The following is a 7,099-nucleotide window of genomic DNA, read 5'->3' on the forward strand; positions in this document are numbered from 1 at the left end:
ATTCCTTTTGTTACCGGAGAATCAAATCTTATTACAAAGATTTTCTTCAAATCCCTTAAAATCTGGAAATCAATCATATTTACGTCAAATGATAAGATGAATCAACACTTACTCATTTCACTCTTCTATGTTAGCTTCATTCGTACTCTTCATATAAATGGATTATTTATCCAAATTATTCGCTGATGATAAAACTCTAATTTTCAGCCTGTATGCATCATTAAAACATACTTATTATCATTCACGACCTTTCCACTCAAATTTCGGGACGAAATTTCTTTAACGGGTAGGTACTGTGACAACCCGGAAATTTCCAACCAAATTTAAACTTTATCTTTATATTATTCCGACACGATAAGCAAAGTTTGTTAAGTTAAATCTCAAGAATTTTAAATTGTGTTCATACATTCATTATAACCTCGACCAAATTCCGACGATTCACGAACCGTTATATATAAATAAATATGTATATATATGTATATATATGTATATATATATATTATAACTTGAGAATATTAATAAAGTATTAAACATATAATACTTTACATGAACGTATTTGTTTCAATATGTTTATCGATGGAATTAGAAGATACTATCAAATGATTGATCTATCAGATACATTATGATATGATTACGGGTCTATGTTATGAGGTCCACTGTGATTTAAGAAATCTATTCTTTTTGACAACATTTGGAAAATGGTAAAGTGATTTGTAAGTAAGAACGTGAAGTGTAAATAACTTAGATGTTGGATATCGACAAGTTAAGTAACTCGACATTTTTCATTAAGATGATTTCATACGTTTATTTAACCTTTGAACTTTATCCCATGCTTCACCAACAAACTGTAATTTAAAAACTTGAAACCTATTATGAATATATATGATTCTACTTTTCTAAAACATTTTATGATATAACGAATTTCATTATTTTAACCTTTAAACAAAATGATTCTTAAAAATATATTTGGTTTTGGAAAACAAAATTATTATATTTATTTGATTTAGTTTCAAACGTACAAAAGCGTTTTCAGTTTAAAAAGAACTTTATTATTAAAACGTATATAACTTTTATAAATATTTTAGAACCACTTTTGACAACTCATTACTTAACCAGTATGATAAAGATAACGATATTTATATTTTATTTTATTAAATATATATAATGATTTAAATTAATATTATATATATTTATACGCGTATTATACGTACATAGTTTTATACTTTTACTATACTTAAACTTTACATTTACTTTAACTTTAATAATTCACTTTAATAATTCATACTTTAATAATTCACTTTAATAATTCATACTTTAATAATTTACTTTAATAATTCATACTTTAATAATTCACTTTAATAATTCAAACTTTAATAATTCACTTTAATAATTCATACTTTAATAATTTACTTTAATAATTCAAAAATCTATTATAAATAGAATTCAGTAGGTTTCATTATTTCATAGAAACTTGAAAATATTTTTCTCTAAACTCTCTCAATCGATTTACATATATATATTTACTCCGTATTATTTCAAGATATTATTAGTATACATAAAATATTACGTCAGAGTACTATCCGAGTGATTTCGAAATTGTTTTTCGAGTGGGATTGGATTAAGGAAATTATGGGTTATAGCTATGGAGGTGATTGGGTATGGTTCATGGGTATGCTCGTGAGGTCAATATAGTGTTTATCATCTCCGTTGCGTCTACGTACCTTTTCTGCAATATTGAATCTCAATATTGATACGTGAGTACTCATAATTTAACTTTTACATACTAATAGTGTATCCGTGACTAGTGCTCGAGTATATAGGATTATGCATGTTTGTACTTTTGATATTGCCTTTAGTTAGGTTATGTTGAATCCTGAATTAGTTATATATGCGACTGAGATAAGGTATAAGATATGCATGTTGTTGGAAAGCTAGCAAAAAATTAAGAACTTTTCATTTAGATATCGAATGATTTCGATGAACGGATTTGAAGTTATAGTCCCTCGAATTTTTGTATTATTATTAAAAATGATTATTATTATCGTCGTTATTATCGTCATTCTAGTTTTATCTTATTATTATTATTATTATTATTATTATTATTATTATTATTATTATTATCTTTATCAATAAAAGGATTTATCATTAAAAAATTGTTATTTTTTTTATTATTACTATCGTTATTATCGGTAAAGTTATAATTAGTATTATTATTATTATTATCCAATTATTATTATTATTATTATTATTATTATTATTATTATTATTGGTATTATTATTATTATTATCATTATTAATATATATATCATTATTTAAAAATGGTTATTATTATTGTTAATATTATTATTACTATATTATCATTAAGATAATTATTAGTATTATCGTTAATAATGTTATAGTAACTATCATTATTAATATTAGTGTAATTAAAACAAATATTTGTAACACCTAATTATTTTGATTACTATTATTATCATTATTACGAACACGATATAAAAGACGATTAAAAGCAATTAAACGAAACGATTAGGAAATAATGGGTAAGAGTATCATGATGAAATTAAAATATTATAAGATATTGATTTAGATAAAATTATCGTTCTTATTATTTTTATCATTACTATTATTATTAAAATTATCATTAGTATTAAAACTATCATTTTAACAAAAATTATCATTTTAATAGAAATGTCATTGTTACTATAAAATATCATTATTATTATTTCAAATAGAATTATTATTTTAAAGATAATATTAATAATTATCGTAAATATTAAAGTTATCATAATTAGAATTATCGTTTTATCATAATGTCATCTTAGTAATTATAAATATTGATATTTTTATAATAATAATTATTATTACAAAATAATACAACTTTTACTTACTATCATTATAGATATTATTTTATCAAATAAATATTTGATTCAAACATATTTTACTACGTGTAATAACTTACTTTAATAATACCTATCATATTATCTTTATAATATTAAATGAACCCTATAAATTTTATTACTTAATATATATAAAAGTATATTTTATTATATAAATATAATATAAAATTTTATTTATTAATAAATAAATTATATTATTTACTCTAATAAATCTTTTAAAAATATTTAAAAATATAAAATGACGATATTTAAACTATATATTAATCATGTATAGATTTTTGGAAATTATTTTGAGTCAAATTTACTTTTGTTGACTTTTGCATATTAGTCTCGAGCATTAGGATTGTGGTACACTATGACTTGACCTAATTTGTTAGACAAATATTGACCAACACATAAATATATATAATTAATTTAGGTTCGTGAATCCGAGGCCAACCTTGCACTTGTTCAATGACGTTATATGTATTTTTACTACGAAATACAGTATGGTGAGTTTCATTTACCTTTTTACCCTTTATATTTTTGGGACTGAGAATACATGCGCTTTTATAAATGTTTGACAAAATAGACACAAGTAATTGAAACTACATTCTATGGTTGAATTATCGAAATCGAATATGCCCCTTTTTATTAAAGTCTGGTAATCTAAGAATTAGGGAACAGACACCCTAATTGACGCGAATCCTAAAGATAGATCTATTGGGCCTAACAAACCCCATCCAAAGTACCGGATGCTTTAGTACTTCGAAATTATATCATGTCCGAAGGAGGATCCCGGAATGATAGGGGATATTCTTATATGTATCTAGTTAATGTCGGTTACCAGGTGCTCACCATATGAATGATTATTTTTTTGTCTCTATGCATGGGACGTATATTTATGAGAACTGGAAATGAAATTCTTGTGGTCTATTAAAATGATGGAAATAAATGATTATGATAAACTAATGAACTCACCAACCTTTTGGTTGACACTTTAAAGCATGTTTATTCTCAGATGTTAAAGAAATCTTTCGCTGTGCATTTGCTCATTTTAAAGATATTACTTGAAGTCTTTCATAGAATATTTCGAAGAACGTTGCATTCGAATCATTGAGTTCATCAAAGATTATTATTAAATCAATTTATAGTTGGATAGTGGATATTATGAAATGGTATGCATGCATGTCAATTTTTTATGTAAAGAAAGATTGTCTTTTAAAAACGAATGCAATGTTTGTAAAATGTATCATATAGAGGTCAAATACCTCGCAATGTAATTAACTATTGTGAATCATTTATAATGTATATGAACGGGTCCTTTCACATATGTTTTATGACCTTCTTCCATAAGGATTTTATGTGTGCAATACGAAGGACTTATGCCTTTAATGTCATGAATCTTCCATGCAATAGCTGGTTTATGAGCTTTTAGCACAAGAAATGAGTTGAGATTTTTCATTTTCTGTAAGATAAGACGATATTATTATAGGTAATTCAGATTTACCATGTAAATAAGCATATTCCAAATGGTTTGGAAGTGGCTTTAACTCTAATATCGGTGGTTCTTCTATCGATGATTTGTATCGATATCTGTCTTCCTCTTTTAGCATTTGAAGTTCTTCTATTGTTGGTTCGTATTCATTAGCCATGAGTGCGGCTAATATTTCAGCTTTGTCAATTGGTTCAGTTCTCTCTCCTAAAGAACATTCTCCTGTTCCTTGTAATTCTGGAAATTCTTCTAACAATTCTGCATGTGAATCTATGGTTTGAATATAATAACATGTATCATCTACAGATTGTGGTTATTGCATGGCTCTATCCACAGAAAAGGTAACACTCTCGTCCTCTATACTTAGGGTCAGTTTCTTACCAAACACGTCTATTATTGCTTTAGCCGTGTTTAAGAATGGTCTTCCTAATATGAGAGGAACTCGAGAATCTTCTTCCATGTCCAGAATAACAAAGTCTACTGGAAAAACTAAAGTACCAACTTTAACTAGAATGTTTTCAATTATCCCTCTAGGATATTTTTCTGATCGATCGGCTAGTTGTATGCTTATTCTTGTTGGTTTCAATTCTCCTAGGTCTAGTTTAGTGTATAATGAATACGGCATTAAATTTGTACTAGCACCTAAGTCTGCCAATGCTTCTATTGAATTAAGACTACCCAGAAAATATGGAATTGTGAAACTTCCTGGATCTGAGAGTTTTTCTGGTAGCTTATTCAATAGCACTGCAGAACAATTGGCATTCATAGTAACAGCCGAGAGTTCTTCCATTTTCTTTCTATTTGGGATTAGATCTTTCAAGAATTTAGCATATCTTGGCATTCCTGAAATCACATCAATGAAAGGAAGATTGACATTTATTTGTTTAAACATATCCAAGAATTTGGATTGCTCGGCTTCAAGTCTTTCTTTTCTCATTTTACTCGGGTAAGGAAGCGGTGGTTGGTATGGTTTAACATAAGGTTTCGCCTTAACTGTGTTATCTTCATTAACCTTTTCAACTACCGGTTATGTTTCCTTATCTTGCTCAGATTGTAGTGCCTGTGTAGTAGGAATAGCGTCATCAGAAATTACAGGCATTTCAGGTGATTTAAGTGTAATACCGCTTCTTGTGGTAATGGCTTTAGCTGTTTCATTTCGGGGGTTAGCATTTGTATCGCTAGGTAGACTCCCCGATTTTCTTTCACCTATTACCCTTGCTAGGTTGCTCACTTCTTGTTTCAGATTTTGGATAGAAGCTTGTTGATTTCTAAATACTTGAGCATTTTGTTCATTAGTTTGTTTCTGAGATGTGAAAAACTGCGTTTGAGATTCAACTAGCTTCGATATCATGTCTTCTAAATTTGGCTTTTTATCATCGGTTTGTGGTGGTTTAATTGGAAAAATAGGTCTTTGCTGGTTGTAAGTATTGTTAGATACTTGTTGATTGCTAGGACCTTGTTGGTTGTTGTATGGAATATTTCGGTTATAATTCTGATTTTGATTGTAGTTTGGTCTTGGCGGTTGATAATTATTCTGATAATTATTTCCAGGCCTTTGGTTTATATATGAAACATTCTCTCTTTGTTCCATTGTTTGTTCAATACTGAGACAATCTTTTGTCAAATGTGGTCCTCCACACTGCTCACAACTAATTCGTATTGCGTGAATATCTTTAGTCATCTTTTCCATTCGTCTCTCGAAAGCATCTAACTTTGTGGAAATGGAATCAAAGTCATCGATAGAATTGGCTCTAGCCGCTTTAGATGATCTAACGATGTCTTTTTCTTGATGCCACTCATGTGAGTGGGAGGCTATGTTATCAATAATTTTGTAAGCTTCAGTTGCGGTTTTCTTCATAATGGAACCACCAGCTGCTATATCGATGTCTTTTTGGTAGTAATGTCGCATCCTTGGTAGAATATTTGTACTATTTGATAAGTGTCTAAACCATGTTGAGGATATCCTCTCAACAACTTTTCAAATCTTGTCCACGCTTCATATAAAGTTTCATTTGGCTTCTGCGTGAACGTAACAATTTCTCATTGAAGTCTCACGGCTTTAGATGCCAGAAAGAATCTTTTAAGAAATTTCTCAACTAAGACATCCCATGTGTCAATCGCCCCTTTCAGGTAACGATTCTAACCAATCTTTGGCTTCTTCCTTTAAAGTCCAGGGAAATAACATGAGATAGATCTGTTCATCCTCAACTTCTCTGATTTTAAATAGAGTACAAATCCTATTAAAGGTTCGAAGATGTTCGTTTGGATCTTATTTTGGCGTACCACTAAATTGGCATTGATTAGTTACCATGTGTAAGATTTGTCCTTTAATTTCATAATCTGGCGCATTAATGTTTGGTTGTGTAATTGCATGACCTTGGCCAGTGCGTGTAGCTCTCATTCGATCCTCCATACTTAGAGGTTCCTGATTTTCCATAATTGAGTTTGTTGAATCTGAATCACTAGAGGATTCTGATTTAATGGCTTCTTCCTCGACAATCTCTGGATGAGTAATTTGTGGTTCAGGAGAAATGATTAGTGGTTCAGGATCTCTGAATTGTCCTTGAATATCCTCCGAGTTCTCAATTGTGAGGTCAGGTTCAAAAAATGGATTATCGAAAATTTGAATTGGAGTACTCGTTCGACTAGATGACGATTCTAAAGAAAAATCAACGGCGACAATATTGGCTAGATGTCTTGATCGAGTTACAGGTGGTGAACGTATGAA

At 28.8% G+C, this 7,099-nt stretch overlaps 1 non-coding gene across 1 annotated transcript; it reads left to right on the forward strand.

Moving 5' to 3' along the window:
* The first annotated feature begins 6,316 nt into the window (after positions 1–6,316).
* LOC139865434 (small nucleolar RNA R71) lies at positions 6,317–6,423 on the forward strand. Its single transcript, XR_011764955.1, has one exon. It is a non-coding gene; the product is annotated as a small nucleolar RNA R71 (small nucleolar RNA).
* Positions 6,424–7,099: the final 676 nt, after the last annotated feature.

Source organism: Rutidosis leptorrhynchoides, chromosome 8 (genome assembly GCF_046630445.1).
Source record: "Rutidosis leptorrhynchoides isolate AG116_Rl617_1_P2 chromosome 8, CSIRO_AGI_Rlap_v1, whole genome shotgun sequence".
NCBI classification, from domain to species: domain Eukaryota; kingdom Viridiplantae; phylum Streptophyta; class Magnoliopsida; order Asterales; family Asteraceae; genus Rutidosis; species Rutidosis leptorrhynchoides.